Source organism: Lycorma delicatula, chromosome 9, assembly GCF_047948215.1.
Source record: "Lycorma delicatula isolate Av1 chromosome 9, ASM4794821v1, whole genome shotgun sequence".
In the NCBI taxonomy this organism is placed as follows: domain Eukaryota; kingdom Metazoa; phylum Arthropoda; class Insecta; order Hemiptera; family Fulgoridae; genus Lycorma; species Lycorma delicatula.
Window position 1 is genome coordinate 106,673,145 of NC_134463.1, and position 13,378 is coordinate 106,686,522.

At 31.8% G+C, this 13,378-nt stretch overlaps 1 protein-coding gene across 11 annotated transcripts in view; it reads right to left on the minus strand.

The window, feature by feature from the left end:
- The window catches only part of mub (poly(rC)-binding protein mub), a 493,744-nt gene that overhangs the window by 145,478 nt on the left and 334,888 nt on the right, over positions 1 to 13,378 (minus strand). For all 11 annotated transcript variants that reach the window (XM_075376032.1, XM_075376033.1, XM_075376022.1 and 8 more), the window contains one exon: positions 12,358 to 12,402. The gene's annotated coding sequence lies outside the window, so the exon portion shown is untranslated. The remainder of the gene's footprint in view (positions 1 to 12,357; positions 12,403 to 13,378) is intronic.

The window sequence follows — 13,378 nt, forward strand, 5'->3', positions numbered from 1 at the left end:
AAAAAATATATTCAAGGAAGGCGTTTGAAGAACACAAAAATCGTAAAAATCCACTACATAGAATTACAAAAATTGACAATTTTGTTTTAATAAAAATCTTAACCATTTATGTAACAAAATGTGGCGCGCGATCTTCGCGCGCACTGGCCACCATAATATTATATGATTAACAACCGAAACCGGTATATTAATGTAAGTTAAGTACAGTTACTTCGTGTTAAAAGTCAATTATTATTACACACTACATATCTCCTTCAAGAAACTTCTTACTGAATAAGTTACGGTTAAACATATTAACACCTACTTTGAACTACAAAAAACTACCTCCTGAAATAATATACCTGTAACTGTAAAATGCCGTTTAACTTAAAGAAAATTATTAAATGTAAGTTATTTATTTCGCTTTTTTGAGTATATATACTCGATCTACTTTTACAAAAGAAGTTCGTCGGGTTAAATTTTTATTTATTTTACGTAATTTGAATCAACATTAAAAGAATTCTATTCTTAAAGAAACATCATTCTTAACAACATCACGATATTTGTATGAAAAATAAATTAATTAGTACAAGGATTTTTACAGTCGGTTATACGATTATACACCGGTTTAACTTTGTCTTTTAAATTAAATATTTTTGATATAGGATGTGATTGTCTATAAATTATAAAAGATTAATGAATTTTATTATTTTACTGAGTATTTCATCGTAATTATCGAGATTTATTTACTTAAAATTAAGAACATAATTTTAGGTGTACTACTATTACATATTATTCTATATTTATATAAAACAAGGTAGCCTCATCGTTCGTTCCCGAGGATGCCGCAATGGCCCAAGACCCATACGAATACCGTTGTCTTATTTATTCATGAGAGGGCATCATAGATTATTTGGACGGTAGGTTCAGATCGTCTGCAGCTCAAGCTCTAAGAGTACACATAGACGGTTATTACCGGGAATCTATCGTCACTATGGGTCTCAATAACTCTCAAAACGGAATAAATTGCGTAGGACTCGCAAAAGAACACAGAGCAATAGGCACTAATATATTAGCAATAAGCTAATATATTATCTCGTTGTCAGGGAGAGTAAATGAACAATCAAACTCGTCGGCCGAGACTGAGCCGTCTGTGTAAGTGTGAGTGTACCCATTGTACCTTTGGTCATCTAGCTAAACTGGCCGCTAGCCGATCGGTAACGCGGGTCCCGTTTACGACTCTACCAAACGGTAAATATTCGCAACGGGGGTCCAACAGGATCGCCGCTGCTGGGTTTCCCCGGGGGACGCTGGAAGCCGTTGCTTAACGTCGGCACTGGTGAGCTCGTGGACACGAGCTGTGATGATGCAATACCCTTTGGTAGTTCTACCACCGCGTTGTGTGAGGGAGAGATTTTAGTGGGACCCTTTCTCGGCAAGAAACCCCACACACCTAGCAGTACGGGTTGCTGGGCGTCTGGTTACAGATTTTCTCTCCCCCGACGCAAAAACGTCTAGTTCCTGAAGAAAGCGAAGCGGTCTGAGATTGAAAGACCGTGGTAAGGACTTCCCCTCGAGTAGTAGAGTGCGAGTAGGCCTGGTCATTTGCTTTGAGCAGCTGGAAAGACGAGACCTGCTGATCGCGTAATTGATAGCCTGTATTTCCTCCTGCAATGTAATGCAAGTCCATAGGATTCAGTCAGTAAACTTGGTGTAGAGGTATGGTAAATACCCCTATGGATATGGGAATGTCATATTGTGCAAGGAGTCTATTATAAGCCCTTAATTTTTTTATGATTAATTTAAAAATAAATTTCCTAAATGTTCATTTACGTATTTTAATAATTTACCGTTTTTTTAAGCTCTTAGTTATTAAAGCCAAAAATGAAAGGGATTTTGTAAAAAGATGTACCAGGCTGATAGATATAGGTGGATGTATTTATGTATTCAGACACCAAAATTTATTTAATTTTGTATCATAGGAAATAAACAGAAAGAGAAGACTGTAGAATAAGACAAGAATTGGAATAAATAAAATAGATAACTGAGAATTTAGGACGTAAACAAATACTTTATAATTAAAAGGTTAGCACAGAACAGAAAGTAATGGAGAGTAGCGTTAAACCAGTCGACTGATGAACTGTAAAAAAAATTTTTTATTAAATTTTTTGTAAATGGACTCATAACTCTCTGTTTTTCTGTTTAGATTCCGGACCCACCGTAAGGTATCACTTCAAAGGATGAATGAGGACGATATGTATGAACGTTAATGAAGTGTAATTTTATAACTCTGGACGCCGTCAGCCGATTTTCTATAAACCTGGTAGAGGTACACTACCTTCGGGTAGTACGAGTATATATATTTTTTGAAAAAAAAAATTGAAAAAAGGATGGAAATGTTTTGACGGAAATAAAATTTCAGATCTTTACTAGGACACTTAAGCAAAAAACTTTCTTACAAAAGTCGGAATTTTTTTTTCAATCAAAATCCTTAATTACCAAAAATGTTATTTATATATCACCCCACAAAAAAAAAAAATTACTATACTTCAAAAACTGTTTGCCATTCCACTTCAATTGTCTGTGGAAACAAAGATTTTTTTAATTTTTAAAAATTTATATCCATCTCATAATTTACCCGTCGACATATAAAATGTATAAATCTTAATTTTTCGATAGCCCTTACTTTTGATTATTTACTGAAAAAAATTAATTCGTAAAAACTTTTCACTCCTTCCTAGAAAATTACAACTTTGTTAATTATCTTTGTATTTAAAAAAAAAATTAAGTTATTTTTTTTAATTTATTATCTACAGTTGGAAGCTCTTTGGGAGTATGGGAGCTCCCAAAATGAAAAATAAATTGCATAACTTGACTGACGTAGCCGGGAAAATTATGCAATTAACTGCGTTTCTTTTCACCAATATTAATTAAAATGTAGATTTTTTTAATAAACGTTGTTTTTTATCCATAAATAGAGGTAATTACAATTACACTACGTTATATTGTCAATTCTAAAATTATTGTAAAGATTTATATTTTTCTAACAGTCTTTTTATATGTTTTTTGATTAATCAAAAATTTATTATTGAAATGGATCTTAAGTAAAATTTTAATCTGTAATTAAAATGATGCCGGTTGTGATAAATTATTATTTTTTTAAATCTTTAATTACCGGTTTAAAATATTTAAGGATTTAAATTAAAAATTATATTTTAATTTTTAACTCAAAAATATTAATCGCTTTTTTATTTGCAATTGGAAAAGTTATTTATTTATTCTGTTATTATAATATTTCAAGTACTATTCATCGTTATTATTTTAATCGTATACAACATAAACTGCAACTTCAAAATTAAATTATAAAAAAAAAGTTTATCAAATATTATATCCCAGGAAATTAAGCTTTTAGAAGGGCAGTAACGGTATTACGTATATTAATGAGATTATATAAGGAAGAAAGAAAAATACGAAAAATATACTGAATATAATAAAATTTAATATACCTTCAGAATAGCTCCATTATATTTATTTTCTTTCCCGAACGGTTTAGTCGTTATTAAAATGATATTACGGTCGTCGAGTTAATAATAAATATAATTATGATGACGATGAAGATGGCTCTTCGTTGGTTTTCATCATGAATAATATTTACGGTGGGACAAGTACAGAACTGTGTTGTGTAATTTAAAAAAATAAATAAATAACCACTAGTTACTGGTGTAACTAGTGCGGAACAAATAAAACTCAATTCGGTTACGAATTCAGACATTAATTTTTTTTTAATTTTAATTTATTAAATCACCTGTGTACACTAAATAAATATTAATATCCATTCTCTTTTACAATAAATAAAATCTCCTTTCTCCAGTATAAAAATTATTTTAATAATAATCTTTTTTTCGTTGTTTTCGACAGGGTTATCAATCATTTCACTAGTTTCATGAAGGAATAAATCACTTTGTTTTAAACTTAGTACAAATTTTAAAAAACCTTTAACAAACTAATATTAATATAAAAAAAGAACTAGCAAATATATTTTTTTTAAATTCCAAACATTTTTATGTATCGTAAAATAGAATTCAACATCCGTTAAATCGAAAAAAAAAACAAAACCCGAGATGAAAACCTACAATAAAATAGCAATAAAAAAAATTGTCCACTGAATTATACAATTTATTATTCCAGGCATACAACTTTAATTATCGGAAATTAAGCTGTACATCGTAATCGGTACGCTAGAGTTAAGTTAATATCGACATTAAAACGTATTACTTAAAATAAAAAAGAGTTTTTCATCTCGACACTTAAACCTTACAATGTGAAATAAAATACCAACAAATTGAAATATTACTTTTTAATTTATTTTTCTCTTCGCCACCAATTTTCGGCCAAAAAAATTAAAATACATTCTTCTTTTCATCACCCACATTATAAAAAATTAATTCTAAAAAAAAAAAAACGAGGTGTTTTGTAATATTTATTCGGCCTTCTTCATGCAAATTAACAAATTAAGTTTTAATTTGTACTGTATAAGGACAGTACAATAACGTAGATGTTATCTTAAATGTATAGAACAAAAAACGTCGATACCATTACAAATTTTTAATTGATCCGTTTCTGAAATATAAAACGAAATAAAGGTAAAAATACACAAAATTTTACAACGAAGATTTTAATATTTTTGGATTTATGGACCTGAATATATCAATAATATACGGGGAAAAAATGTGTATAAAGTAGTAATTTTTTTAACCGGTATTAATACTTCGCCTCTGTAACTAAGCTATTTTAGTCGGGAAAACACTATTATGGTGAATAAAATACTAAAAAGAACATTACATAATAAAAATTATTCAAAAAAACCTTTCGATAAAATTATTATCCGTTCATACATTTATTTATTTTTTTTTTTTATAACGAAAAAAAAAACATTTATATGTGGAGAATAATCATCAGCGGAGACGGTTCAATATAGAAAAATCATTTATAACAGAAAGACGGAATCGCGAAGAAACTCAAAAAAATCTGATATGGACACCACATTACTTCCTTGTATGCCTATTTATGTGTAATCACATTACAAATTTTTTTAGAATGAAAAGTCATAAAATTTTATTCCATTAATAACTTCTCATATTTTTTTTCTTTTTTTTTGTTATTGATTTGATATTCATCGTAAATTCTTTTTACAATCAAAAGTTAATTTTATATTAATAAATTAATATATTTAAATAAAAAAAAAAAGTAAAAAAAGGAGATCAAGTCTGATTCGAACCGATGTGCCTTCCCCTAATGAGATCCAAATATTTCATTAATTAAAATTTAATATGGAACTCTGAAACCAATGAAAATAATTACCACTTATGATATATCGTTGAAAAGCTGTCAATGAGGGCTTATTACTGTACTTAAGAAAAGCTCTAACATCCACATTTGTTTGGATTTTAGACATCTTTGGACACTTTTGGTCCAGTCGATTAAAATCAAAACAGGAAGTGCACAACTAGATGTTACAACAGTCGTAAATACAAGATTCCAACATCCTACGGGGAATCGTTTTTCAGTTATGTGAGATACATACGTACGTACAGACGTCACGCCGAAACTAGTCAAAACGGATTCAAGGATGGTCAAAATGGATATTTCCGTTGAAATCAGAATACTGAAATTTTTCGCGATTACACGAGGTAGTAAAAATCCATTGCTACACATTAATGATTAAAAAAAAAACTAATTAAGTGTAAAAATTCAAAAACCTTCCGTAGAAAAATAAACCGCTTGATCAAAAACTGCATTCATACTGATCGATCAGTCAATTCTCGGAAAAACAAATAATTGAGCAAAAAAAACATTGTGAAATGTACAATAAAATTTCTCTTATAAGCTTACATAGGATGAGGCAGTTTAGCGCTGTCTTTTTTTTAACAGCAACAGTATAAGAGGAGGTGTAATAATTTAATAACCAAGCGAAAGCGCTAAAGTAAAGCCCGTACGGTAATTCGGTTGAAATCACCTGTTTGTGTTTAAACACATGTTAACCACGGTTAGCGTAAATATTAAGCCGACAGAGCACTTGTTAGGCGGCAACTCCGAAAACAAAAACTATCAACATATACTTTGCCGTAAAAATGAATTATCGAAACTCAGAGCAGCTTCGTATATCAAATCGAGTGAGCACTACCGACAAATGAGATTTTGGAACGCAGTAAACTCTGACAAATGACAGGGTGCTTTGAGCGTCATAGGATTAAAAAACCGGGAACAAAATATAACCGAAAATAAAAATTACGGTGGCAAATATAAACTTGACTTGAGATTTCTTATAATCTGACAGACGAGTAACCCAGCTATTAACAATTTATGAAAAGACTGAGACATTCTGTTCGGAGTAAAACACTTGAACTGTAGTTTTTACAAGAGGATCATCTGTCGATGGGCGAAGCCACGGTGCACTCACTCTGATACATTTTATGGCAGAAAAAAAACAAACGAATTACGTACATATCTCTGCGATTTCTAAATGTTCCAAAACTTAAATTCTGAACAAACAGAAGATTTTCAGACCCTTCCCTGATACATATAAGTGATCGTCAATTATTCAGCGCATTTTAGGAGTTAATAAAAAAATAATAAAACAAAGCAATTATATGCATGTTTTATTGTTGAATAAGGCATTTCAAACAATTTTATAAACTTCCACAACTTATTAACTTAAACAAGTTCCACATGAGCACCTTTGTGGCGGGTAAATATCTTTCTTTTTCCTGTTTAGCCTCTGGTAATTACCTTTCAGATAATACTTCAGAGGATGATATCTACGAGTCCAAATGAAGTAAAGTCTTGTACAACCTTAGTTCGATCATTTCTGAGATGTGTAGTTAATTGAAACCCAACCGCCAAAGAACACCGGAATCCACGATCTACTATTCAAATCAGTGTAAAAATAACTGACTTAAGTAGAACTTGAACGCTGGAAATCTCGACTTGCAAATCAGCTGATTTGAGAAGACGGGTTCACCACTAGACCAACCCGGTGGGTGGCGCGTAAATGTCTACACGACAATCAAACCCACGCCACGCATTGCGAAGCATATCTAGAGTTATTCCATTAATTAAACCTTCAATTTTTCTTTTTAGTTCACCGATATTGACAACCTTCGTTGCGTACACCCTGTCTTTGACAAACTCCAAGAAACTGAGTGGCGTATCGTCAGGGGATCGAGGCCAGGAAACTGTTCGAACACGACCGATCCAACGTCGAGGAAATCGTTCATGAAAGTGGTCCGTAACATGTAGAACCCCAGTGTGGTAGTGCACGATTTTGTCGGAAGTAAACTTTGGGTAACCGATCTTCCATTTGCATACTATAACCGTGTCTAAATAAATAACGCTAGCAACCCTCGGCTCAGGGAAGAACTCTCCGATCACTTCATAAGCAGTCAACGCACACCAACCGTTAACTTTCGGGTTATCAGTTGTGTTTGTCGCCACGAAGGATTTTGTTACCTTAAATCCGACAATTTATGACCATTAACGTGATCAGAAAAAAGCAAGGTATCTTTGTCAAAGATTACTTTTATGTTTATTGTATATTATGTTGTTTATTGATGAAAGGGTAATATTAGTGAAATTTTCTGCTCAAGTTCTTAAACAGCAACTTCAAATGAATTATCAAAAATTAATGAGGTTTTTTGTATCAAAAACGTCATTATAAATAATTATATAATCGGGGAAACAATTTAAAGATAAAAAAGCTACTGCAGTAATAAGCTTAATTGACAGCTTTGACATCGATGGCCTATTGCCAAGAAAAATAAAGGATACCCAACGGCGTTTCTTCAAGTGCGGTAGGCTACCACTGTCAGCAGGTCACCCATCAAAGATCTAATATCAACAGATGTCAACTAATATACGACAGAACATGCACTAAAGCCGACGGGTAGTAAAAGCTTAACGGTTACGTTAAAGTATATTTCATCGTCTGGAATTACATTATGTACAAATATCAGGTACGGTAGATTAACGATACGTTTTTTCAATATATGCACTTGCGTAGACAAACGGAAACCGATGAAGTCGCCGATATGATTTATTTTATGTACCTGATTCGTCAGGTACTACAAAATATTATTTGATATAATATATTTTATTACATCAAAGGGTTAAAACGACAAACATTACCCCGTTACAACATTTATTAATTAAAAAGTGCCCGATTAAATAAATGAATATACGTATTAGCGTTTAAAAAGAAAATTTACCGAAGGGTTAATAAGCCGATCGTAAAAAACGTCGACCTATTAAGAAATAAAACAGCTAACCGGCTACTTAAATGAAACTACTAAAACGAAATAAAACGATTCTCAAACCGTTCGACCGTAGTAAACGAATGTAGTAGCTATACGTATGTGTGAATCAGAATAATGAATACTGTATGTTCCCAAAGATACAAATAACCGGTAGAATACAAAAAATAATGAAATTAGATTTTTTTGTTAGTAACAACCGATAGTAATGTAATTTTACGTAAACAGTAAGCCGGTGTGTGTGGGGGTGTATACATGTTAACCGGTTTCAGTTATTCAGAACGAATATAATAACGTATAAGTCACGTGATTTTGAAGTCTGAAGAGCAAATTGAATGTAAAGCTAGTACTCCTGACAAACGATAGTATGGGCGAGGGGATGCTGGAGAGGGAAGAGGACGAAAGAGAAGGGGGAAGTAACGGGGCGAAAGCAAGCGAGACAGAGACTACTTTAGTATAACAGGGATGAAATGATGAAAGAGGAAAACGGATAGAAACGAGAAAGACAAGAGTAATATATAATACACCGAGGTGGAATAGAGAGGGGTTGAGAAAAGAGATTGGACCACCTGATTCGTAACCATGGTAACGATAGAACCCCCTCTACCGATCTGTACATGCGTAACCATAGCAACCTACAGCATCCATTGATTGCTCTGACGTCATGATTGACTCGCGCCACTCAGCTATACTCTCTAACTTTCTCCTATCCGCGTCTCGCTCACCATACTACTCGCCTCATCTCGTATCGAGTATACGTAAATGTATATGTATGTGTGTGTGTGTGTGTATATATATCAAACGCACACAAACATGACAACCTTCATACTGCACCGTCCGTTTTCATCCCTTCCACTCCAACCGACCTAACTGACAATACTAGCAGAACTTGTATAGCATCCGAATCGACCCTACTTCTCATCACCGACCCCAAAATAAAACCACTTCCCCAAAATACATCCTCACCAAAGATCAGCAGTACTTACAAAAAAAACTTACCGATCTGGAATCTTAACACCTGAAATACCGTCACGTCTATAAAGTAATTCAATTCAAGGTCATCTCAAAAATAATTTGAAAGTGCGATGTACTTTTTTTGTTACTAATTTATAATAAATATATTCAACTACGCATGTCGTATCGTTAAACAATACGGACATAGATATTATAGATACGATGAAAATCAATCAAATGTCATATTTTAATTCAACACAATAAGTTTAATAAACAGGTCATCGAAAAAGGTTGCAGCAATTTTAAAAAATCGTATCTCACAAACTACTAGAGATAATCAAACGAATTTTTTTAAAATTCACCAACTCAAAAAGTTTTTTACATACCTTAGAATGATTCAATTCTAAGGTATTAAAATCAATCTAAAGTATGCCCAGCCGACAATCGACTTCTGCCCAGGTCCGCTGGATCATCGCAGGCATAACTGTGGCAGTAGCAGCGGTGATCCGTTGTCTAAAATGCTACACACCATTGATCTTTTCATTGTAGTCAATGTTTTTAACGTATCTCCGCACAAAAGTCATAAGGGTATCAAATCTGCGCTTCTCGGGAAGGACCAAAGAACAGGACCGGTCCTACCAACTCAACGGTTAGGGAATCTTTTATTGAGAACGCGCCTAACGCCTATGCTAAAGTGTGGGGGCGCACCATCTTGTTGAAACATTACAGCAGCGTCACTTTCTTGTTCAAGTTGGTCAACTTGCAGGAAAACCTACAGTTTTAGCACGCCTAAATAAACGTTCCCTGTGATAGTAGGCTCAATAAAAGGAAAAGAATGGGACAATTACATGATCGGACATCTAACCGCATCACACATCTATTTTTGGGGGAATCTCTGACAGACTCAATAGTGTCATTGGGTTGCTGAAATCCCTATATCCTTCAATTACGCCTGTTGACACAACCACTAACATGGAAATTTACTTCATCCGTAAATATAAAACGTTTTAAAAATGTTTAGTCATCGTTTATTACTAAGCATTTTACTTGCAAATTCAACACGTTTATGACGATCCGTAGCTTTAAGATATGTAAAAAAACGTTTTGAGTTAGTCAATTTAAAAATAAATACTTTTTGATTATCTCTAATAGTTTCTGATACATTTTTTTTTTAATTTCTGCAACCTTTTTCGATTTTATATATATATTATGAATATTCAAAGTAAAATTATTAGGCAAAAATGATCTAATCATTGTTAAAAAAATTGACGCCCCCTTGAACCCCTCCCACCCAGGTTGATGAGGGGAGTAAAATATTTGATTTAATATCTCCAGTATAAATTATTTTGTAATATTTCATATTACAAATATAAAATATTTGTTTATACTTTTATACGCAAATACGACTTAAATAACGCTATAATAAACTAAAACTAAACCAAAAACGTTTGGTTACAAACAAAAAGGAAAAACAATCAAAAACCAATTCTTTTAAAAATGTTTTATTGTTGAAAACTGTACAACTATTACCACTTAGAAAGCAATGGGATCAGAATAAGTACCTTTTATTTGTTTTTACTTCCTTGTACAAAGTAAAGAAAGTATTGTGACCGCGAAAAATCTTTTGTGTTTAGATTTCAACGGAAATATCAATTCTGGCCAACCCTGAATCCATTTTGACCAGTTTTGACCTGACGTATCTGTGTATGTATCTCGCATAACTTAAAAACGATTAGCCGTAGGGTGTTGAAATTTTGGATTTAGGACTGATGTAACATCCAGTTGTACAAGTCCTCTTTTGATTGCAATCGACTGAATCAAAAGTGTCCAAAAAAACCAAAAATCCAAAAACTTTGGTTTTTTTTTCATTTAAATATATTGATTTGTTAGTAATTATTAATATTTGATTGTTAAAAACGTTTTTACGATAAATAATAATTCAATAAAAAAAAATATGAAAAAATATCAGAAGTTATTAATGAAATAAAATTTTATGTACTTTCATTTAAAAGAAAAAATGTATATATGTAATTTAATAGGCGTACAAGGAAGTCATGTGTGTGGTAACCACATCAAATTTTTTAAATTAGAAAAATGAAATTTGATAAAAAATAAAGAAAATTCCACTAATATAATGTAAATTAAAAAAAAATTAATTTCACTCAGACAAATACACACTTAGTCTCGATTACTGATATTCACCCCACTCTTTTTTTATGATAAAAAGTTAGTTCTTCAGGCGTTTAAAAAATCTTAAAATTGACCGAGATTTAAACACAGGATGTTTTTGATAAAGGACAAAGATGCTACCATTCCGAAACGGTGGTAGCATCGTTTTTCAATAAATTCAAAGATTTATTTTTAAAAAAATGCTCAAGAACCAGCCACAAAATAATTAAAATAGAAAGGTGAATCCAGTTTTAAATCTAATTGTTAAACAAAATCCATTTTTTTGGAAATTAAAAAAAAAAAGAATCAGGAAGGAAGAAAAAACTGTTAACATTTAACAGTGCTTTTTTTTAATGATAATTGATATTTTTTGTTTATTTAGTAAATTCATCAAAAAAAAAAAGAATAAATAAAAAGAAGCAGGTAGAATTCCAAATTTATCTTCTAGATTAAGAGTATTTAAGAATTAGCTATGGCAAAAAATACAAAACGGATAATCCTATATTTAGTTATACTGTCATTACAAAGTTTTGGGAGTACTTATCATCCTCAACGATAACGACCATATGGAAGATCCAGTTCCATCGTTTCCGGTTTGGAATTCCAAGCACAAATTGGAAGGGACTGCAATATAATAGATTAAGGCGACATTAACAACAAAGACACGATGTACTAGACAAGCTCTGTAAACGGCAATGTTTCTACAAGATTTCACCTTTCCATAACGTAAGACTTTATTAATGGTGAAGTGTAAAAGAGATGAATGCTGTAAAGGGAATCAAAAGTTAAAAAGAAAAAAACCACGGTTCATAAAAGAAAAATAGAAATATCTAATATTCTAAGAGAAAAACACAGCTAGAAGAAACTAATACAGATTTTAATCGAAATCAATAAAATAGTAATAATAACATCGCCCTACAAATTGTAATTCAGAAAGTGTACTTACTCAAAGCTGTAGAAAAAAATTTAACATCAGACCACTTCTAGAATCCTAAAACAAAAAAAAAAGTAATTCTATAAATAAATGTCAATTATAGGATAAACGTAACAAAAATAAATTGATTAATAACACTAGATAACATTTATTTATATATTTTTATTTACATAAATTATGAAACAAAAGTACGAGCAATCAACAATTTTTTATGACGACAAGAATTTCATGTAAAAAAAAAACATTTTCGTGAACAATGACGAGTATTTTTTATTAATAATCCATGTGTAACAAATCACCCTTTTCCCCCTCAAACAGTGATGTTAATTGAATTCCAACGATAAAACCAAACAATAATTTAAAAACTAGCGATATCATTTGAATCAAGATCGTGAATCTTTATGTTGTAAAAAGGTAGGTATCCAATATTCGCAAATATCGCGCGCGCCTAGCGACTCAATTTGTACGTTAATCGTTTAACAATTACAACGGACAGCGCACATGCAGCGACCGCATTTATTATAATTCATAACGTAATTAAGTAAAAGAAAATCGAAAGCACCGATTATCGCTTAAGCAATAGTATCGTAAACAATTTCAGTGTGATGAGGTTAATAAACAATTAAAAGAGATCACAGTTGAATTAATTGAAAACATAATAAGAAATGGTTCTTTTTCGGTCGGAATCCGACAGCCACTTTTTTCTTTCAAATCAGTATTTAGAGGTATTTACAAAAAAATTATAAATATAATCTAACCAAACTTAACCTACGCTTGCTTTGCACGTTAGTCAAGGTTGGCGACCGAAGGTTAAGTCTGGTTAGATTATATTAACAATTTCTCTGCAATACGCTGATTTGAAAGAAAAAACTGAAAAAAGTGACGGTCGGATTCCAAAAAAGTATCTAAGAAATTTTAGCCGAATAATCGAGAGGCGATTTTGATACATTATACTACCGGTTGAAACCGACTTAAAGAAAATGTACGCGGAAAAAATTATAACGATCTAAGATTAGATTATAATATTAAGACT